At 41.0% G+C, this 21,936-nt stretch overlaps 2 pseudogenes; both read left to right on the top strand.

Annotated features, from left to right (window-relative positions):
* Positions 1-997: 997 nt before the first annotated feature.
* On the top strand, positions 998-4,059 carry LOC131310094 (GCN5-related N-acetyltransferase 5, chloroplastic-like; annotated as a pseudogene).
* Positions 4,060-4,373: 314 nt separating this feature from the next.
* On the top strand, positions 4,374-11,885 carry LOC131309587 (alpha-glucan water dikinase, chloroplastic-like; annotated as a pseudogene).
* Positions 11,886-21,936: the final 10,051 nt, after the last annotated feature.

The following is a 21,936-nucleotide window of genomic DNA, read 5'->3' as shown; positions in this document are numbered from 1 at the left end:
CAAGACTTACCTCAATTTCTACCCATGTAGGCACGGACAACCCGATGATAACAGAAAAAGAAGGGAGAAAAAGAAAAGAAGGGTCTGAAAACACATGGAACTGGGGGCGAACTACACTACTAAATTATCATTCAAAACAGAACGTCAAGAGGAGTCAAAATAACAAAACTCGATTATGTGTAACATTTAACAACACACCCACCCATCCACACCAAAAAAATCATTCAAATTTCTTGAACACTCGGAGCAGGCACAAATTCCACCCAGAACAGTAGTTAGATTGAAATTTAAACACTACTTGCACCATAGAAAGAAACAAACACGAAAAACTCTCCAAAAAAATCCTAAAGAAATGTTTCACACGGCTTTCAAAAAATAGTTTCTTTGTTAAACCCATTATCTTTGCTTTTATAGAGCTTTTTTGACCCAATTTTCATGCAGTTTTCTTCAACCAGCTTCGCCGGAATAAATCAAAAATACCAAAAGAATTTTATTTTATTTTTGATAATCAAAATGAATGTTTCTTAGCCTAACTTCTGACGGGATTTGTAGATCTCGGTGGGGATTCGAAAGATGACAGAAGAGAGAGATTGAGGGGTGGGAGGGAGGGAGGGAACCCAAATGATAGGAGCTGGAATATTTTTTTTAGATTGTGGGCACTTTTTTAAGAGAGTTGAAGAGCACACATCAACCCTTGAATCAAACAAATCTGAACCGTTGTAACAACTTGTCCCTACACTTTTTGAATATGTTATTAAATTAAGTGAAAATTAAAATTAGGACATAAATACAAAAGATATTTGAATATGTTATTAAATTAAGTGAAAATTAGAATTTTATCAAAATTTTATTTATTTTACACTTTTTAAATATATATATATATATATAGCATTCAAAATTTTTGTTTTATTAAAATATTAAAAAATATTTACTAAAGATGAAAAAATACACAACCAATAAACAACTTTTTAAAATACATAAAAGACGTTAATTCATTCTCTCTGTAGCCACTCTATCCACTCTATGGCCGCAGCCGTCTCTCTGTCTCTCTCTTTACACCCCCAACCTCACCGCCACCGTCTACACCACCACCACCACCGCTCCACTACCCAAATCAAACCCCATCAATCCCCATTCCCAGCCGCAAATCCCCCACAACCTCTTCTCTCCTTCCCCAAATCAGGCCGTTACTGCCTCCCCCTCTTCTCGTCCTCCTCCTCTTCTTCTTCAGCCCCATCACAAACCCTCGAAGACCCGTTTCGCACCGGCCGGTTCCTCACCAGCGAAGAGCTCCAAAAGCTCCATTTCCTCTCCGAGTTCAGTTACCACCAAGAACTGAAATCTGGGTCTTTATCCGTTCGAGTAATGATGGCAGAGGAGATGGATACGGTCGTCGCCCTGCTGGCCGAATCGTTCGGCGAGTCCATGCTCCTGCCTAGTGGGTACGTGGCTCTTTTGGGTTTCTTGGTGAACCAGTATTTGATTGAGAGGAGAGCTTTGCTGCCTCACGCTGCCACGCTTGTAGGGTTTTATAAAGAGGGTGAGGGCGAGGAGTTAGAGTTGGCTGGCACTTTGGAGGTTTTTTTTGACCGAAGGGGTGCTAGTGATTCTGTCCCTTCGCCCACTCCGCCCAAGGACTCGCTCTATGTTTGTAATATGACCGTTACGAAGCCGCTTAGGAGGTATATTCTTTTCATTGCTATCTGAGGCATATGGAATTTTTCTTCACTTTGAATTTATATGCTGTTGGTTTGATATATAGTATGATGTTACATCTTGTGAAATGTGAAATCATTCTAGGGTTTTCGCCACTTCAAAGGATGTATTTTGGCTGCTCTGTGCTCCTTGGATGCCCTAGAAGATAAAAGAATACGTGTATTTATATTACCACATACACATGCATAAACCGATTGACTGTCCGATCGATCGCCCGATCAATCGGGGCTTGCCCCAATCCGTGCCTTAACATTCCAACCGGTACCGATTGATACTCTGACTAATCGATCGGTCTAAATCCGATTGATCCCTTGTTGCTCGATTGATCTGAATCCACTCTCTAAAAAAGAAATAAGATTCTTTCCACTCTAATCCTATACAGACTCACTGGCTTAGAAGATAAAGAATGAAATTACGACTCGATTAAAATGGGATACAGATAAATGTATGATTTGTCAACCAAAAGGGAACGCAACTTTTTGGAGCTTACAAAATGGTTTTATCAATTGAAGACATTATTCTGTCTGTTTTTCTTTCTATTGTGCTGGTTGAAGAATTCTGGCTGTGGCTCCATTAAAGTTGTTTGGCCTGATAGAAATTTTTTTTTTTTTTGATCGCACTAGGAAGTTAACTCATCCGGAAGAAGTTTTTATCGAGGGCAATGTATGGGTGGCGGTGATCTTTGGCAGAGCTGTTAGGGTAGTTTTTGGGCTCTTGGGATGGGTTTGGCCCTTTTGGGCCTTGCCTTTAGGATGTTTGGGCTTTGCCCATTAGGAGTTGTGGGCTTGGCCCATTGGATCTGCTGTTTTTTTTTACCATCCAGCCCTTGGTTGGATTCCCCCAACGTGATGTACCCTTTATCAAGTGTTCTTAATAAAACTTTATTTTGCCGATCAAAAAAAAGTTTATTAATGTATGGGTAGTGGAGGACTTCTGTAGTTGCTGACTTGAACGTAGTTATGAGAGTTAAAGCAGGAACCTTTTCGGGTTGGAGAAGCTATGTAGCATGACACTTTGAGTAAAACCGTGGCCAAATCCCTCAGTATTGTGACACAGTGACAATATGTTGTTTGCTTGATCTATTGTGCTTGGCCCATCAGACTATCAACTTACTGATAAGTTCAGAGAATTCAGTCATGTTAAGACCTACAATTGTGGTTTCCACTGACAGTAGTTTCATTTTAGCTTAACTAGGCAAGTATTGTTTCTAGTAGTGGTACATGGTTCGTTACGGCCTCAGTTTCCATGTAATTTGACCGAGGTGTCTCTTTTTACATAGAAGTATTTGTAACAAACTGGGGACAATAAATTTCTACATTCTTATATTGAGGGGGAGCTTTAACGGAGTTAAGTATGACAAGATAGTAGTAACAAGAATACTTTCTAAACTTAGCCAATTGAATAGTTCCTTCAACTCCAACTTCTTTTTCATCTCTTCGAGTCTTTTATTGTGAAATTTTTCAAGTAGGTCTTTGGTTTTCTTTTTGGTTAGACCAATGGGACATTAGTTTGAACTTGAAGTCGGGATATCAACAAACCAAAAAAATCTTGTATAAAGCAAAAAGAAACATCAATTAGCATTGGAAACAGATTGCATTTAATGTTCTGAATCCTCTGCTGAGCAATATTCCTGAAAATATCATTTCTTGTGGAGTTCCATTACTTCTCACCTATCATTCCCGTACCTTCATTAGGTCCGTACTTTGATCTGATCCCCAGTAATGTTGGTCATTTGGCCTCCCTTGTACCTTATCTTCTGTTTGCTTCAGCAATGTCTTTCTCATAGCTTGTGTGCTGGTAAAGTAGTTATGTGCCTAAAAACTTATGTCAAATGCATCAAGCTAATTTTTGGTTGTGAAATTTCAGGAGGGGCATTGGTTGGCATCTTCTCAAGGCAGGCGAGGAGCTAATTTCTCTGATGAGTTCCTCAAGAGAAGTTTATTTGCACTGCAGAATCATAGAAAAGGTCCATTCAACATGTATTTAAAAGCAGGTTATAGTATTGTTAAGACAGATAGCATTTTGATCCTATTGACGTTGCAAAGACGCAAGCACTTGATGCGGAAAGAACTTCAAGTTTCAGACAGCCCTTCAGACTTCTGTGATTTTAAAGAGGAACTTCCTTCACTAGCAGATTAGCAAAAATCAGAACCTACTTAGCTAAGGTACAGGAAATCGCCACACAAGTTCTACCTCTGCCACAGACTGAATTACATCTGTCATTGGTGCTAATTATTTTCTTACTCCCTCTTTGCGTATCTTATCTCATTTGTATACTAAGTCTATACACATTATATCCAAGTTACAGAATATATACTGGCTTACCCATATGCCTTAAGAGTTTTTGTTCCCTGAAATTTCTGAAAGTAAACGCGATCATTTCTTTGATTGATTTTCCTGAGAAAATGTGGCCTAATCTGCTTGTTTAAAAGGTTAGTTTTGTTGAAAGGCAAATCAAATAGGTCATTATGTCCTCACATTGCTTTGTCACGTTTTTAGATGAGACTATCATGTTGTAGGAAAATCATGTCATAACTCAGTAACTCACTAATTTCCCATTTTTTGAGGGCTATTTAGTGTCTTAGTGACATTGGATAGCTAATATTTACCAACAGGAGTATCTAACATTCTGGACACTATGTGAGATTGACACCGATATGCTAAGCTCAAGGTTCCAAGAATTGAATTCAGGGAAAAACTGCATATCCCCCTCCCCTCTATCTCCAGGATATTTCCTCTTGCTTCTTTCTACACTTGATCAAAATGGAAGAGTTCCTCTCAGGGGAGGGTGGCCGCAGCCTTCGATCACCTCTCTCCTCCTCTTCCCCACACCCTCCCTTTCTCCCACTCTTGTACTCCCATCTCCTTCCCTTCCCCTCTTTGTTCTTCCCCTCACCTTCGTCCTCCCTTCAGTAGATCCACCACCATTTTCTCAGATTTGGACCAGATCTGTTTTGTGGTTGTAGCTTGACGCCGTTGGCAGCGTCTGTGCACGCAGGGTGACCTCCCCCAACCAAGAAGAGTTTGGTATGTTCCGTTGGTGGAAGCAACAACCTTTGTCGAAGATGAATGCAGATTCGTGGAGCTTCGAAGACGGGAGAAGTGGAGACCGAGTATCCTTCCTTGTTTTGCCTTTTCTTTTCCATCCTCCATGTCTGGATGTTTCATTTGTTGGCGTCAAGGTGTGTGGTCTTTCCTTTGTGGCGCTCTTTTCCTGCCTGTGTAGAGGCCTCTCTCCCCTATTCAATAGTCTTATTATGCACCCAATGTACCGAATTGTCTGACCCTTTTGAGAATCCTATTATACACTCGATGTACCTTATTGTCCTATTTTTTTCGATGCAATACAGTTAGGCCTCATTCTTTTTGATGAAGAAAAGGTCTGAGAACCGTTACCCAGAGATGGAGACTATAAGTATTGTCATTATAGTTGGTGGCTTGGTGCTGTTTTGGAGTGGAAGTGTGGGGAACACTGTCCAACTTCTGCCTTAATTCTAAAAGTAATAGTAAGTACATTTTATCGAAAACTTTATCCACTACAAGTTGCACAATGTTCAATCAACAATTTAAAGCACATGATCAAATGCAAGTAAGTTCCTTCTATCCTTTGTCTACTGTTCTCTCATAACAAGGCATCATATGGCATGTGATGTCCATGTTCCTTTTAGATCAAGGAGGTCAAGTAATATATAAGTAACAGTACATTTGATGGTACCAACTACAGCAGTAGTTAACACTTTATCAGTATATGAATAGATTATCAGTATATGAATAGAGAATGGTAATTGCTACCCATAAAATTTGTATTATGAAATACTAAACCAGCTGGATTAGTGGAATTCTTCATGTGACATTGCCTAGTCAGCCCAAAAGCCTCCCTCTCTCTCTCTCTCTCTCTCTCTGAAGCTCAATCTCAAGTTTGTCTGACTCATGAATCTTAAAAGGTCATGAAATCTCTACTAATCATTTCAAAAAGAAGCAGAGGAGTGAAAACTGGGGAAAGATTTGACTGGTTTTGTTGCTTGAAACTGGAAATACTTTAGCTCGCTTTAGATTCAGAATTCGGCTTCGCCAGTTTGAATATTGGATAAGATGGGTCAGGATTGAATAACGAAGATTTTCATAGTGGGGGTGATGATAGGATTTGAAATTGGGAAGAATATATAAGTAGAACTCGATTTAACCATCTAATGATCATATTAAGATCAAACCCAAATCTATAAGCCTTCTGTCCAATGCCAGATCTAAGGCTATCGCCAGCCTTTAATCTAAGATAGCTTCTTTGATTGGACGCCGACCTGGGATTCGACTTTGAGCTCATGCAATTTGGGAAAGAGAGACTCCCTAACAGGCATTGCATGTGTAAGAAGGAAGAACTGTCAATTCATTATTTTTTTTCTACTACATTTGTTCCACAGAGATGGAGCATGCTGCTGGTTATTTTTGCCATGTATAGGCCTATGGGGTGGTGCCAGCAACACCTCCAGCTCTTGCCTCAATGGTAGCAGGGGTGTCACGATACGAAGGTGAATAGGGCAAGGATAGTGTTTCCCACTATCTCCCGTGGGGTATATCAAGATTCAAGAGAACGAACTCTTAGGATATTGGAAGATGCATAGACTCCTATTCGCAAGGTTATGTTTTCTGTTCTTTACATTTTGGGTGAAATAGGAAATACAGATCTTATTTGCTTCATCTTCTATATCCTGTGTACCATGCAAGTTTGGCTTCATATGTCATAATTTTTGAACCATATGTGTGTTTTTAGTTGAGAAAAGTGGATTGTCCTTCATTGTTACAGCCTACAGCATATCCCGTGACTCATTAAGTCAACCAATTTTATTTCTCTTCTGCAACTTTTCAACTGGAATATTCGTTTCTGTCAGAGGACATAATATACCTTTTTTTGTGCGATTTTGGCTCCTGTCTGATAAATATGCTCTCGCTGCTGTTGTCGTTGTTGTCATGCTACTATGAATCAATCCCATGAATTGGTATCTAGATAGGCATTATTTGGTGATTCCTACGGAGCACATTCCAACAGCCAAAGACCTCCAGAGGAGAACTGAAGACTTCTCATTGGGTAAACGAATTATTTTTAGTTGGTGCTGTCATTGTACTTTGCCTTTTAATGTTTCTTACTAAAAAAAACTATAGTATCAACCAACTTAGCCTTGCCTGATACAGTTGGCAGGTTATCAGCCCTGTTGAAGTTGTTGGATATGTAGTATTTGTAGATGAGTTGCTTGCTGTCCAGAATAAATCATACACACAGCCTACAATTTTGGTGGCTAAATCTGTAAAAGGAGAGGAGGAAATTCCAGATGGTGTAGTTGCTGTGCTGACCCCTGACATGCCAGATGTCCTATCTTATGTTTCTGTGCGAGCAAGAAATTGCAAGGTTAAATCACAATGAATTTGTAATTGTTTGTTGTTTCTCTTTAGATATTTTCTGGTATCATTATTTTTCCCATTGTTGCCTGGTCTGCTTTGCTACATGCTTTGATCCCAATATCTTGGCTGACCTCCAAGCAAATGAAGGGAAGCTGTTGCAACTAATACCAACATCTGCAGATGTAGTTTGTAGGTAACTGCATCCATGAAAGTATTGCCGAGAATTTACGGCTTCTCATTAATACAGTAGGAAATTGTTGTGTTTTTTTCCTTTTTTTTTTGTAAGAATCTCTATTTTTCGTTCATATTATAAACAAGTTGAAAATTCATAACTCCAACTCAAGTTCCACAATTCCCTTGGAGCCCCTTTTGTGGATAAGTTTGCACGAGGTGCCCAATATTAAAAGTTCTTTCCTTCTTGTGGATGACCTCAGCAAGGTGGAGGGTAACTTAACAAGTTCAAGTTCAGCTAACTTCAAAGAAGGCCCTTTGCCCTTTTCAAAACTGGTCAGAAAGCAGTTTGGTGGTAAATACGCCATATCATCTGAGGAGTTCACGAATGAAATGGTTAGGATCTTGCAATTTCTATGTTTTTTGACAAGTTTTCTCTCTTTCCTCGTTTTTTCTGCATCTTTTTTCAAGTAAATAAATCGTATAGAACCATATGCAAAGATTACATGGATTCTGTTTAAGATTCAAATTGGATCATTATAGTTATGTCACTAACAGATTGTTGATTTTCACAGGTTGGAGCTAAGTCACGTAATATCACATATCTAAAAGGAAAAGTGCCATCTTGGGTTGGGATTCCAACCTCAGTTGCTCTACCATTTGGAGTTTTCGAGAAAGTTCTTTCAGATGATTTAAATCAGGTTTTCGTATCTCTTAAACATTCAATGCAGTTTGTAATTTGAGACAGTACTCTGTGCATCATTAACTAGATGGAGTTAACTTGTAAAATTTTGCAGCATTGTAAATAATAGGGGAACCCTCGTGAGTGTTATTGTTGCACTAAATTATTAAATTTTTGAACTCACCTTTTCAATTTCAAGGGTGAAGTCGATGATAAAAGGATGTCCTTGCAAGGTGTATTCAGCAGCTTAAGTTGTCTGGGTTTTTTTTTGGAATATATCTTTGATGTTGCAATTTTGATTTTCCTATTCTTTCTTTCACATTAATGTTCCATCTTGTTTTGATAGACATCGCCTTGTATTTAACTGACAGGAAGTGGCAAAGAAGTTGCAGTTCCTGAAGAAGAAGTTAGAAGATGTCAGTGCCCTCAGGGAGATCGGTAAGACCTATGAAGCATGGGTACTCCAGAAATGTCGCCGTATGCGTACCGGGTATGGGTACGGCGTGGGTACGGCAAGAAATGTACCCGGTACGGCAAAATCGTACCGGGTACTTTTGGTATCTTTGGGTACGGCGTCGGTATGCCGTGGATACTTCGCAGTTACGTTTTAGCCTGGACGAAGAAGAAGAAGAAGAGACCTGGACAAAGAAGAAGAAGAGCTGCTGGCTTCGATTCTTCTGGCTGAGGGAGAGCTGATGATCGCAGCTCTGCTGCTTTCTTTTTTTTTTTTAACCGATGGCTGCTGCTGCTGTTTGTTTAGTATGAGGGCTAGGGCATTCTAGTACTTTGTTGGGCCATCTATTCTTGGGTTGGGCCACTATTTCTTTTGGGCTCTATTCTTTTAATTTTATTCTATGGGCTCTATTTCTTTTGGACTCTATTCTTTCTATGTCAAAAGTTTTAAAAATAAAAAAAACTTATTATCCAAAAAATTGATAGAAAAAATAAATATTTTGGTAAAATGGGTTTATATTTCATTTTATGCAATAAAAAATAGTAAAAAATTATATATATATTTGTCATACCCCCGCTGTTTCCCGTACCCATACCCGTACTGGTACCTGTGCTCCATAGGGTAAGACAGTCTTGGAGCTTGTGGCACCATCCCGGTTGGTATGTCCCTATTACAAGTTGTGTTGAGTGCTACTTTGCATTCCTCTTTTCTGTTATCTTTCTACTTAGAGGCTTCACAAAACTGTGAGGACAGAAATACCTGTTCATATTTCCAGAATTGACAAAAGGGTATAATTTACTCTTCTTGCTGCTCAAAATTTTTTTTTACTCTTCTTAGGGTTCTGCTGTGTTTGTTGGATGTGCTCACAAACCAACAGAGGGAGAGCACCAACTACATGGGAGCTCTTTTTTTTTTTTTTTTTGAAAGGCGCATGGGAGCTCTATTGTACAATTTTTTCAACTGAACTGAAGGTGAAACCTTATTCAAGTGTCCTTTCAGGTACAAGAACTGAAAAACAAGATGTAGAGTTCTGGCATGCCTTGGCCTGGCGATGAAGGTCAGCAGAGATGGGAACAAGCATGGATAAAGAAAGTAAGAATGGATCATCCAGATCCTTGAAAGAAAAATATTATGATATCACCTAAGTTTCATGTCCTACATATCCTTCTTAAAGCGAGGCAGTAACTTGCTTCTCTCTAGAACTAAGAACATGTCTCGAAGAGTCTGTGATCACGTCCTTTGCTTTCATGTAATAGTGAGGAAAAGTATAGTTGGGCCCTCAGATATCTTTATTTCTGGTTTATTTTCTTTAACATTGCATGAAACTTTGAAGTTAATCCACAAGGTCATTGAGAGGCTTGTGATTTGTGCGAACTCGTCTCTCTGAATTTCTTTAGAAAAATATTTCTATGCTCGTTCTGTTTAGGTTTGGCCGTTTGGGCTTCAAAGTGGTATGAGAGAGCATACTTCAGCACAAGAAAAGTGAAGTTAGATCACGACTACCTTTGCATGGCTGTCCTGGTTCAGGAAATCATAAAAATGCTGATTACGCATTTGTCATCCACACGACAAATCCATCTTCAGAAGACTCATTGGAGATAGATGCTGAGGTCATCTTTGTGGTTATACGCAGTACTTTTTCTACCCCTCTCTCCTTGGTATGCATGTGGGGTATCTATTCCCATCGTGCAAGGAAAATCATGTCGTCCCTGTCATTAAAATCAAAAGCTTAATTTGTTTATTTTTGTTTGATCCATAAGCCAACTGGTCTGCTTCAGCTTGTGGAGATTTTTCTTTTTGTTCTTGGGCAAAGGCCACACTGACCCCTATGGTTCAAAAGTGTGCATATAACACCTCTGTGGTTTGTGAAGTGTCCACGTAACACCCAATTTCATCCATAATAACGTCAAGTGTGACGGACGTGCATTAAAAGTTCGATATGCCTCCATGTTCTCCCTTGATTCTTCTTCTTCCTTGAATCTAACCAATCCATCCCGTGTACTAAAAATTGGATCACAACCATTGATATTGTAGAGTTTGATGAGTACTATATCCAAGTCGATCAAAAAATGAAAACCTCATGGTCGAATCGAATTTATTATGAAGTGAATTTTCAAATTTAATTTGAAATTTATCATTCATTTTAACAAGAATTAGATCACTGAGTTGTTGATATTTGATTGAGTTGATTTTTTACAGAGATGCTCTATTCTATGGTTCACATTTTTTGCCCTTTGCTCTTTTATTACCATCAGAAGTGACTAGTAGAGAGAATACGGTTCATCTATGGTTCTATTTTGGCACAGGTGGTGAAGGGCCTTGGGGAAACATTAGTTGGAGCCTATCCAGGTCGTGCTTTGAGTTTTGTGTGCGGATAGGTCGTGCTTTGAGTTTTGTGTGCAAGAAGAGTGATCTCAACTCTCCTCAAGTAAGTAATTTTTCGTTGTTATATAAAATGTGATTTGTTTGCGTTCTTCTAATTTTCTCTATTGTCATCAAGCAAATTCGTTGTAATGAGAATCTTGTTAGATAATATAATTCAATTGTGATGCTCTTCTTAACCGGTAAAATCTCTCCTGCGCCTATTGTTCATTGAATTGCATCGCATGTAACGTATCTGAACATTTTCAGGTATTAGGTTGCCCGAGCAAACCCATTGGCCTTTTCATAAGACAGTCAATCATCTTCCGGTCTGATTCCAATGGGGAAGATCTTGAAGGTTATGCTGAAGCGGGACTTTACAATAGGTAAAATTATGCGAACAGCAATGTACATGAAAACCATATTCTGTTAAATTCAATTTGTGGACGATATTCTCAAACTCTACTTTTCCTTCTCTCTTTTGGCAGCGTCCCAATGGATGAAGAAGTAAAAGTTGTGCTTGATTATTTGTCAGACCCATTGATAATAGATGCTAAGTTTCGGCAATCAATCCTCTCAAGCATTGCCGTGCTAGAAGTGCAATTGAGGAGCTATATGGATTTCCTCAAGACATCGAAGGTGTTGTCAGGGATGGGAAAATCTACGTTGTCCAAACAAGACCTCAGATGTAACTCTTTATTCGTAAAATTTGTTTACGAAACAAATTTAGCTAGATCTGTTTCTGTTGGACAGAAACAGCCTTGGTGTTCTGTGGTGTGGTTCCATGGGAATGTGCCCAAGTTGGCCTTTATTGCTTGGCTTGCTTGTTGCAAGAGGTTAGCCACAAAAGATAGGCTTAGAGAATGGGGTATGAATGTGCACCCTACTTGCGTTTTGTGCCAGCAGCAAACGGAGACCCATACGCACCTCTTTTTTTATTGCAACTTTTCTGGAATCATTTGGTCGAATTTGGTTGTTCGGCTCCCTGGTGATTGGGACTTTGAGATTGTTTGGTTCAGTCAACATTGTCGAGGGAAAAGTCTGCATTCCTCCCTTTGCAAGCTATCTTTGGCTGCTACACTCTATTACATTTGGCTCGAATGAAAATGCTAGGATCTTGTCTCAAAGAACCTGCACTTCTGACGATGTTCTTTCCATTATAGTGGCCCATATTAGAGATAGAGTTTGTTCATGGGGGACATTTCCTTCTTCCAGTGTAATTTTTTCTTTGTGTAGGAATTGGGATGTAACTCTTTCTTTGCTTTGTAGGAGTAGGAGTTGAGCTATGCTTCTAGATGAAGTGTAACTAGTTAATTTGTTGTATTGTGTTTCTCCTAAGGTTTGGCCCTGGGATAGAAGATTTCTTGTGGTTTGTTATAAAATGTTTTAACTTGCCCAAAAAAATTACCTCTATTTTCTGGTGTATGTGTGTATCGTGTACTCTTGTACAATAAGAGAAGAAATTTTCTACAGGCTTAGCTCCCTAGCTAGCCTACCCTGAATTTTGTACAATGAGAAGAAATTTTCTACAGGTTTAGCCCCCTAGTTAGCTTACCCTCAATGAAACCCAAAGTCCCCGTGAAATTCAAGAGCTTTCTGCACTAGTTGGCTGGCAACTACGTGCACATATATGGGCATGGAAATTTGGAATTCGGAGGACTAGAATTGGCAGCCTAGAAGCCTCTTATTCTGGTGCAGTAATGGTGATGAATTTGTGTATCGGTTGCATCTCTATATCTGTCATACTGTGCTCTGATCGGAGCAATAGACGTTTTTGAGACAGCCCGTCGTTCCTTCCCAACGTTATGGATCTCAAGAATTTATTAGTGCTTGTCCCAAAAATACGTGAAGAACATGTAAAGAACCGAATCCAATTTTTAAGGAAAAATAGTAGATAAATCAGATGATTTTGCAAAAATTTAATTTTGGTACCTGGGAAGTGCGGTTAACAATTTGGGAAGTGTCAAAATCACACCCCTTGATTCAAATGCTATTTTAGAATGATAGAATAGAATAATTACACATCATCACGTCTTGCATACTGTTGTGTATGATGCTGTGTTGATAGTATTTTTCTTACAAAAATTTTCATCAACAAGGAAAAAAGAAAAACTGATCCGGGAGGCGGCAACAGTAGTGGAGAAGTCGAAGAAGTGACGGAATAGCAGTGGTGGCAGGGGAGATGGTAGGGTTAGGGTTGCTGTGGGGTGTTTGGTTGGTGTGGGCTGGCCCAATGCAAATGTTCCTGGTCCAATTAGGTTGCATTGGGGTTTTTTGATTTGTTTAGGGGTGAGATGGGGTTTTGGTGCAAACATTCAGAGTAATTTTGGGTTTTGAGTCTTGTTGGCATCTTGCTAACAGGATGTTTCTTAAAATTGAGGGGGTGAAATAGTGAGTTAAAATTTTGCGAAAAGAAGTTGTTCAATTTATTTCTTTTCTTACTATATTATGCTGATTTCATTTTGTAAATGACCCAATAAAGTCGGATACAATCCTGTATGGGAAAATAAATTTTTTTTTTTTTTTTTTGAAAATGTCAATATCATTTCATAAGCCCGAAGGCAAAGATTACATCGCAAATACAGGAATGCACCAAACTACCTATTCCGGGATTAATGGACACCCTGCAGGAGCAAATCAGCACTAGGTGCCGACATGAGAATCCCGTCCGGGACTAGGCAGAAAGAAAATCGAAACGAAATCCTAGTACAGACCATTAAACAATGAAAACAGATGTAATCAGAAAACAACCAACAGATCTCAAGCGAAAAAGAAACTAATCCCAACATTCGTCGACTGAAAAGAGAAGCTCGACGGTCGGAGACCAAAACCTCCTTCGCCCCTGACCTGCAGCCATCTTCGCCAGCGCAAGGCCGGCCCCTGATGGAAATCACCCAAATAGGCAGCCTTCCGGTTCCATGGACTGCTCGACCGGTAAACCGCTTGGCAGACTATCCGATGAAACCCATCCACAAACCAAACCAGAACAAGAACGAAAAAAGAGATTATTTGCCCACCACCACTACCTCACCAGATCCGGGGGAAACCCAAAATCGGTACACAACCGGACTGAAAACCCAGCCGGTAGACGAGACGAAAAAATCGTCGAAAAAGGAAAAGAAAACCCTAACTCCAAAACACCTCACCTTATTTGAACCCCCCACCGACTACCAGCTACCAGATCTGAGTCTCCACCGCGAGAACCGAACGGAGAAACCCACAGGCCATGGCCGGAGTCCAAGCGCCGAGTTCAACAGAGGACGAAACTGAGAACGGAGAGGTGAGAAACAGTAGAAAGGGCCGGAAGGAGGAGGGGATTAGGGGAAAAAAGGGGGAGGAAGGAGGGAGAGGAGGGGGGCGGCAGCCCCTCCCCCCAACGGAAAGCCCAGGAGCTGTAAAAGTTTAGAGAGAAGGGAGAGCGGCTCTAGAGAGAGAGAAAAGGTTTGACGCGCTGTATGGGAAAATATGAATCAATGAAATTTGTCACACTTTGCTCGTGTTGGATTCGGTTCCCAACACATTTTTGCAGATTCGTCCCAATACACAAATACAATCGTACAAAGAGTTTTTGACTGCCGTGGAAAATAATTCAACGTGAACAGAGGCTTTGGATGGACAAGTAGATTTAAGTTAATTGACCCTTTCTCTCTCTAAGTTAGGGTTGGTTTCTTTGCTCCTTTGGAGCTTTTGATCTTTCATCTTCCACTCATGCAATTCTCAGCCTATCTTCCCTAATTTCCTCGTGCAAATCACAGCCTATCTTCCCTATTTTCCTTGTGCAGTGTTCTGAGTCTCTCCTCCAATCTTTTCCTTGTTCCTATGCCCAAATCTCTCTTTTGGCCCTATCTTGTCTGGCCAATTCTGTAGATTACTTGTATTGGCTTTTGCACAAATAATCATTTGTTTCTTTTTATTTGGATTGGCGTCCATAAATCCCATAGGATTTCCTGAAATTTTCTCCTTGTTCCCTATGGTTAAGTTCTCTTTTTTAAACCCTATGTTTTCTTTTCCCTAAATCAGTTTACCCCCCTCTAAATTCCCTTCCCTCCCTCTCTCATTACTGCTGCTTTAATGGCTTGCTTAAGTGAAGCCTTTTCCAATGCTGATGATCCCGACTTCATTGACCAAATAGGATGGTTGTTTCCCATTGACCCCATTATATCTACCCAGCTGAGGAACTTATGGCAACAATCTTTACTTGGTCGTTTCATTGATAACCGTTCCTTTTCTGAAACCACCATTCAATCTGCTATTAATTCCTTCTGGCACACTAAAGGCTCAGTTATGGTGGAAAAATTCTGCTTCCACTTTTACAATCAATATGATCTGGAGTGTGTCTTAGCGGAACAACCATGGAATACCCATGGGGCTGTTCTTGTTCTCCAGCCTTGGAAGCCAAACACAGTCTTACCCCAACTTCAATTCCCTTCTATGGATGTGTGGGTTCAGGCTCATAACATACCTGTGGAATGCTACTACTCTGACCTTGCTAATATGCTTGGGCTTGCTGCTGGACATCTACTTCAAGTAGATTGGTCGGATGATAGAACAAACAGCCTGGATTTCTTCAAGTTCAAGGTCAAGATCCACCTTGATGAACCCCTAATTCCAGGAGCTTTCATTGAACTTTTGGAAGGCGATTTCCACTGGATCCCCTTTAGATATGAAAAAAATTTCAGGATCTGTTATAAATGTGGAAAAATTGGCCATACTAACACTGCATGCAAGAGCAGTTTAGTGGAAGTCCTTGAAAGTCTACACCAAAGATATGACAGCTCTCCCTTCGATGTCACATTCCCTCTTATTATGGAGAATAACCAACCTATGTTCACCTCTTCTTTGAAAGCCTTTCGAAACACTGACTGCAACAGGACTACTCGCATTTGGGTTCTCTATGAAGAGGAGGTGCAGGACATGGAAATGGATCAAAATCTCATTTTTAATGTTGACATATCAGGTAGCCACTCTGATAAAGATGTTTATCACACCCCTGATGAAGGTTCTTCCCCTCTTAATGATCCAAATCCCCTTCCTTCATTTGCTGAAGCAGTCATTCCTCCTACTCAAGATTCATCAAACTGGTGGAACTTTCTCATGCCAACATTTAGCCCTATTTCACCCAGCCTGGTCAATCCTTCCACTTCACACCCCATTCCCGCAACCAATCTCATCACCCAGCCTTCCCATATAATCACCCCTCCTATGTTAGTTGATGATATCACAGGCTCAGATCAACACTTGACCATTGAGCCAACCATAACCCCATGTCTGCATGTGAGCTTCTCATCTCAGTTGACCTTATCTACTTCAGCCCCTCTTTTGGACGAAACTCACCCCCCCCCCCCCCCGTGCCATTCCTAGCTATGAAGTGCAAGACAAACACTCTCAACCTTTCCCTACAATCAATGAAAGCCTTTCCAAATCTGCCACCTCTCTATCTAAAATGACCTCTGAACTAACCCCAAAACCTTCCTCCAACACTGAGGTCTTTCGATGCTCAGCTCCTGATTTCGATGAAGAGGATACCCATGTGATCTTTGGTTCTCAGTCCATCAGCATTGGGGAGGCTTCCTCAAACCTCCCTTTAAGCAATGACATTTAGCTGCAGTTTCCTAGTTCAAAGAAGACGTCTTCTTCTTCTTCAGATTCAGGTTCTTCAGAGCGGGGGGGGGGTAAGCGTTCTAAACTAGTCCAACTTAACCAAAGGGAACAACCCCCAGGTATATCTTTTCTAGCACCCTCTTCATCTTCTAGTTGTATCCTTGACTATTTGGAGCCTAGCTCCCTTTCATATTTTTCATAACCATGAAAATCATATGTTGGAACTGTAGGGGACTAGGTCAATCTCTTACAGTTAAAGCAGTCTTTCGTTTGATCCGCGAGCATTCTCCTGACATTATTTTCCTTCCTGAAACTAAGTCGGATGTGGTCTCTATTAACAATCTCTTTTCTAAGCACGGTTTTTCTAGTTGTTTTGGTGTTGATGCATTTGGTCCCAGCGGTGGTATTTGGGTAGGTTGGAAAAGTTTTTTGTCTTTAACTTGTCATGCTTCTTCCCCTAATTTTATTTTCTCTTCGATTTTAGATGAGTTTGGATTTTCCTGGCTTTGTGGTTTCATTTATGGTCATCCTGTTCTTGAGCAAAGAAAAAGTGTTTGGACCTCTTTGTCTTCAACCATCTCCTCTTTCTCTGGTCCTCTTTTCCTCTACAGGGACTTTAATCAAGTCCTTTCTTCTGTCGACAAATGGGGCAAAAACAGTCTCCATACCCCAAGAGCTCTCTCCTTCCAATCTTTCCTTAGCTCCTTTGGTCTTGTTGAAGTTAAGAATGTAGGCCCTTGGTTTACGTGGACAAAAAACAGAGAAGGTGATGCATGTACTTTTGAGAGGCTTGATTGGGTTGGGGGGGGTAAGCGTTCTAAACTAGTCCAACTTAACCCAAGGGAACAACCCCCAGGTATATCTTTTCTAGCACCCTCTTCATCTTCTAGTTGTATCCTTGACTATTTGGAGCCTAGCTCCCTTTCATATTTTTCATAACCATGAAAATCATATGTTGGAACTGTAGGGGACTAGGTCAATCTCTTACAGTTAAAGCAGTCTTTCGTTTGATCCGTGAGCATTCTCCTGACATTATTTTCCTTCCTGAAACTAAGTCGGATGTGGTCTCTATTAACAATCTCTTTTCTAAGCACGGTTTTTCTAGTTGTTTTGGTGTTGATGCATTTGGTCCCAGTGGTGGTATTTGGGTAGGTTGGAAAAGTTTTTTGTCTTTAACTTGTCATGCTTCTTTCCCTAATTTTATTTTCTCTTCGATTTTAGATGAGTTTGGATTTTCCTGGCTTTGTGGTTTCATTTATGGTCATCCTGTTCTTGAGCAAAGAAAAAGTGTTTGGACCTCTTTGTCTTCAACCATCTCCTCTTTCTCTGGTCCTCTTTTCCTCTACAGGGACTTTAATCAAGTCCTTTCTTCTGTCGACAAATGGGGCAAAAACAGTCTCCACACCCCAAGAGCTCTCTCCTTCCAATCTTTCCTTAGCTCCTTTGGTCTTGTTGAAGTTAAGAATGTAGGCCCTTGGTTTACGTGGACAAAAAACAGAGAAGGTGATGCATGTACTTTTGAGAGGCTTGATAGGGGATGATGTAACCTTGAGTGACTGGACATGTTCCCTAAAGCTTATATGTCTAACTTGGGCATAGGGCTGTTACTCGAAACCGAAAAATCGATCGAAACCGGAAAAACTGGACTGGACCGAATTTTTTAAACCGGTTGAATAATTTCGATCCAGTTTATAAACCGGAAAAATAATTTCGATCCGGTTTATGTGTTCTAAAAACCGGTTGAAACCGGACCGGTTATGTATATGTATAATGCATACATACATACATACATATATACATACATACATACATACATATATATATATATATGTATGTATGTATGTATGTATGTATGTATATATATATATATGTATATATATATATATGTATATATATATATATGTATATATATATATATGTATATATATATATATAGATATATATATATATATATATATAAACATAGGGGAGGGGTTGAATTATGGATTTTTGGTTGATATTTTGTGATGTATATTGGTCTAATAAATATATTTATTATATAAAAATTATTATTATGGGCTTAATTATGTTTTTATGGGTTTTTTTTATGTATTGGGCTCAAAATTGATCCTTTTTTCTTGGGCCCAAAAAAAGGAATTGAATTATAGATTTTTGGTTGATATTTTATGGGTTGAATTGTAAATTTTTTGATGTGTTGGGCCCAAAATATGGCCCATGAATGAAAACCGGATAAACCGGACCGAAACCGGTTGAGCAGGTCGAAATCGGACCGGTTTATCTCAACCGGTTCCGATTTCTAAAAATCTCAAACCGGATAACCGGTTTCGACCGAAAAATACACCCAAACCGATCGAAACCGGACCGGTATCACCCATATTTGGGCATATCTAGATCTGATCATGCCCTTATTTCCTTTGTTACCTCTCCTCCTTATCCTTCTTTCCCTTTCCTTCCAAATTTGAGGCTTGGTGGCTTCAAAACATCACAGCCACGAAAATCATTCTGTTCATTTGGGATTTGCCTTTTCCTGGTTCCCCTCTTTTTAGAACAGTCATTCATAATAAGATCATGCTTAAAGTTTTGAAGCTTTGGGCTAAGGAAAGAAAGGACTCCATTCCTATTAAAATAAAAATGATTCAAACCCAATTACGTAGTGTCCTAGAGAATCTCTCCCCTTCTAACATTTTGCTTGAAAATTCTTTGAGGAAGGAGATGGATTATCTTTTGGATCAGGAAGAGTTATTTTGGGCTCAAAGAGCCAAACAATATTGGTTGGCTCTGGGGGATTCTAATACAAATTTTTTTCACTCCATGACAGAAGCCAGAAGTGCTAGGAATCATGTTTGGCAATTAAACTCTTCCTCTAGGCTTATTTTAAAGGATGAATCTGCTATTAGGAATGAGTTTCACCAGTACTTTAAAACTTTCTATTCTTCAGCTTCTTTCTTTCCTCTTGATTCTCTTCAGTCTTTTTTTCCTTTCTCCACTCTCTCAGATGTTCAACTGGCTGGCTTAAATCTTCCATTCCAAGCCTGAGAGGTTAAAAAAGCTCTTTTTCAAATGGCTTCCTTAAAAGCTCCAGGCCCTGACGGGATCCCTCCAATTTTTTATCAAAAATGTTGGCCCCAAATTTCTGTTAAAATCACTTCAGCTGTCCTCTCTTTCCTCAACTCTGGGCAATTACTTAGAGAAGTTAACAAAACTTTCATTGCTCTCATTCCAAAAAATAGCAACCCAGTTTCTTTTGACCACTTTAGACCTATTAGTCTGTGCAATGTCCTTTACAAACTCATCTCTAAGGTCTTGGCAAACAGAATCAAAATGGTCATTAGCTCTTTAGTGTGGTCACAGGACTCCCGGGCCACCTTCAGGTCGTCCTCCTTATGCACAAGGGCCTTTTCCAGCTCCTCAATCTCAGGCTCCTGCCCCTTGTACCTATCATTGATGGCAAGAGCTCAGGCACCGGCTTGTCAACAGGGAGCAAAAGAAAATGTCAATCAAAACAAACGCTAAATCAAAAAAAGATGTAGTCAGCTTACTTTCAAAAGCGCCTGTGCTATCTCTCTTGTCAGGTCCTCGGTACATCCCTCGACAGCTCGAGCATCCTTCGGAAGTATACAAGATCGAAGCAGCCCGAACGTTGTCCCAATATTTGCAGAGGCACTGTCAGCGTGATGAATTAGGCGCCCCGCATAATGACGAACCTCGGGGGCCCACGGGACCTCTCTCGCTGGAACCCGGGTCTTCGTGTCAGTTTCTCCGCCGCCTCCCATAGCTCCCCCTTCCTCAATCAAGATCGGCTCCCCGCTCCTCCCTCGGCTGAAGCCTTCTCCCTCAATCCGAGCCCTTTTCTCCGGAGGCTTCTGTGGAGAAACCAGAGTGACCCTTCAGGTCCCGGCTCCCGACAAACCAATCACAACACCTGTGCCCCGTCCCCGTGGCCTCTGGCACCGTAGGTTGAGAACCTCCCTTCCATGACTGCTCATCTCGTCGTTGAGCCCCGTTCGCTCTAGGGTCTCCTGGCTGATCTCTTCGGATTGTGCCTAAGGGACCAGAGTCACTTCATTCATCCTCTGGCATTCTAACTCCTCCGTCTCCCCTTCCTTCTCCCCTTCCTCCGCCTCTCCCTCTGTCGCGTCCTCAGCCCGCATGAGGAACACCCTTCTGCCTCAGCCTTTTCTTCAAGTAGCCGGTGTAAGTTGGTTTGTACCCAAGCAGGTCAGGAGCAAACCGACTTGTGATAGGAATGGCATAGGCAGCTGTTATTCGTGCTCAAACAGCTCTCTCTCGGAGCTCTGTGACAGCGCCCTCGGCTGAAAGAAAAAGTAATAAAAGAATCAGTACACGATGAAATTGGAATATGCAATATATGTACTAAAAAGGAGTTTCTACCGACCAGGAGCTCCGGTTTCGAACTGAATCGTGGTGGCAGTATCCACGCTCTCCCCGGGCCCGAACATAAAGTTCTCGGTAACCGAAACGCAAATACTAGCCCACTCTTCAGAGTCGGGAAGGCAGTCAATGAGGAACATGTCGTATCCCGTCCTATAGGAAAGGTAGTACCGATCGCTTTTTCGGTTAACTCTGACCAATTATACACCGAAGAGCTCCTCGAGTTCGAAGGTGAGGTTGTATTGCCTTCTCAACTCTATAATGCTGGTGATGATCCGATAAGAGTTCACCGTGAGCTAAGAGGAGGTGAGAGAGAGGGCTCGGAGAACCCTTCGGACAAATTGATGAAGTGGGAACCTGACGCCCCCCTCGGTGATAGCCATTAAAGGGAAAATCAGCGCCCCCTCTCAATGGGGGAGATCCCTGGGGTCACTATTCGGTAGAAGCCGTACCTCAACATCATGAGAAATGCTGTAAACTCTCTTGAATTGGACATAGGAAGCTGAGGTACCGTTAAAATATTGGTTCCGATACGGGCATGGCCTCATTGGCCTCCTGCGACCCTGAACTTCCTCGGGGGCATCCGCGAACAAACCTGGTCCTTGATTTGAGGTACCGGGGGCTTCTATCTCTTGGGGATCAAATGTTGTCACCTCATGAGGAACTCTCAAGGGTTCAAATGGTTCGATGTAGTCAATTGGAGTTTGGAAGAACACTCTGATCGGAAGTGCTTGACGAATATCCTCGGGAATTTCAACGGGAGAAGAGCCTGAGCTACTGGAACTGTCTGAGGAGAGCTCGATGACCATTCGCCTTTACCTAACCAAAGAAAGAATGCAAAAACCCGTTAGCTATGTGCTCAGGGAAGGCTAAGAAGGTCTGGTGCTCAAAGCGGAATGGTCATTACTCCTTGGAATCTCCGGGCCTCAGTCCCTATCAGAACATTTCCCCTTGGGAAGATTCCTTGGGGTCTAAAAGTTACTCCTATGGTCTCGGCATAAAGATCAGCCTTAGGAAGAATTTAGCCTTCTGGAAAAGCATGAACTGCGATGGAGAGGTCCAGCGCCGCCGTCAACCAGACAGCGGTGAGTGGTAACTCAGCCGTAATGCGTGCAGAAAAACAACGAAAGCTTGACGAAAACAATCAAGAATTGAACATTAACGT

This window comes from Rhododendron vialii, chromosome 12a (genome assembly GCF_030253575.1).
Source record: "Rhododendron vialii isolate Sample 1 chromosome 12a, ASM3025357v1".
In the NCBI taxonomy this organism is placed as follows: Eukaryota; Viridiplantae; Streptophyta; class Magnoliopsida; order Ericales; family Ericaceae; genus Rhododendron; species Rhododendron vialii.
This window is presented reverse-complemented; position numbering and strand designations above follow the sequence as displayed.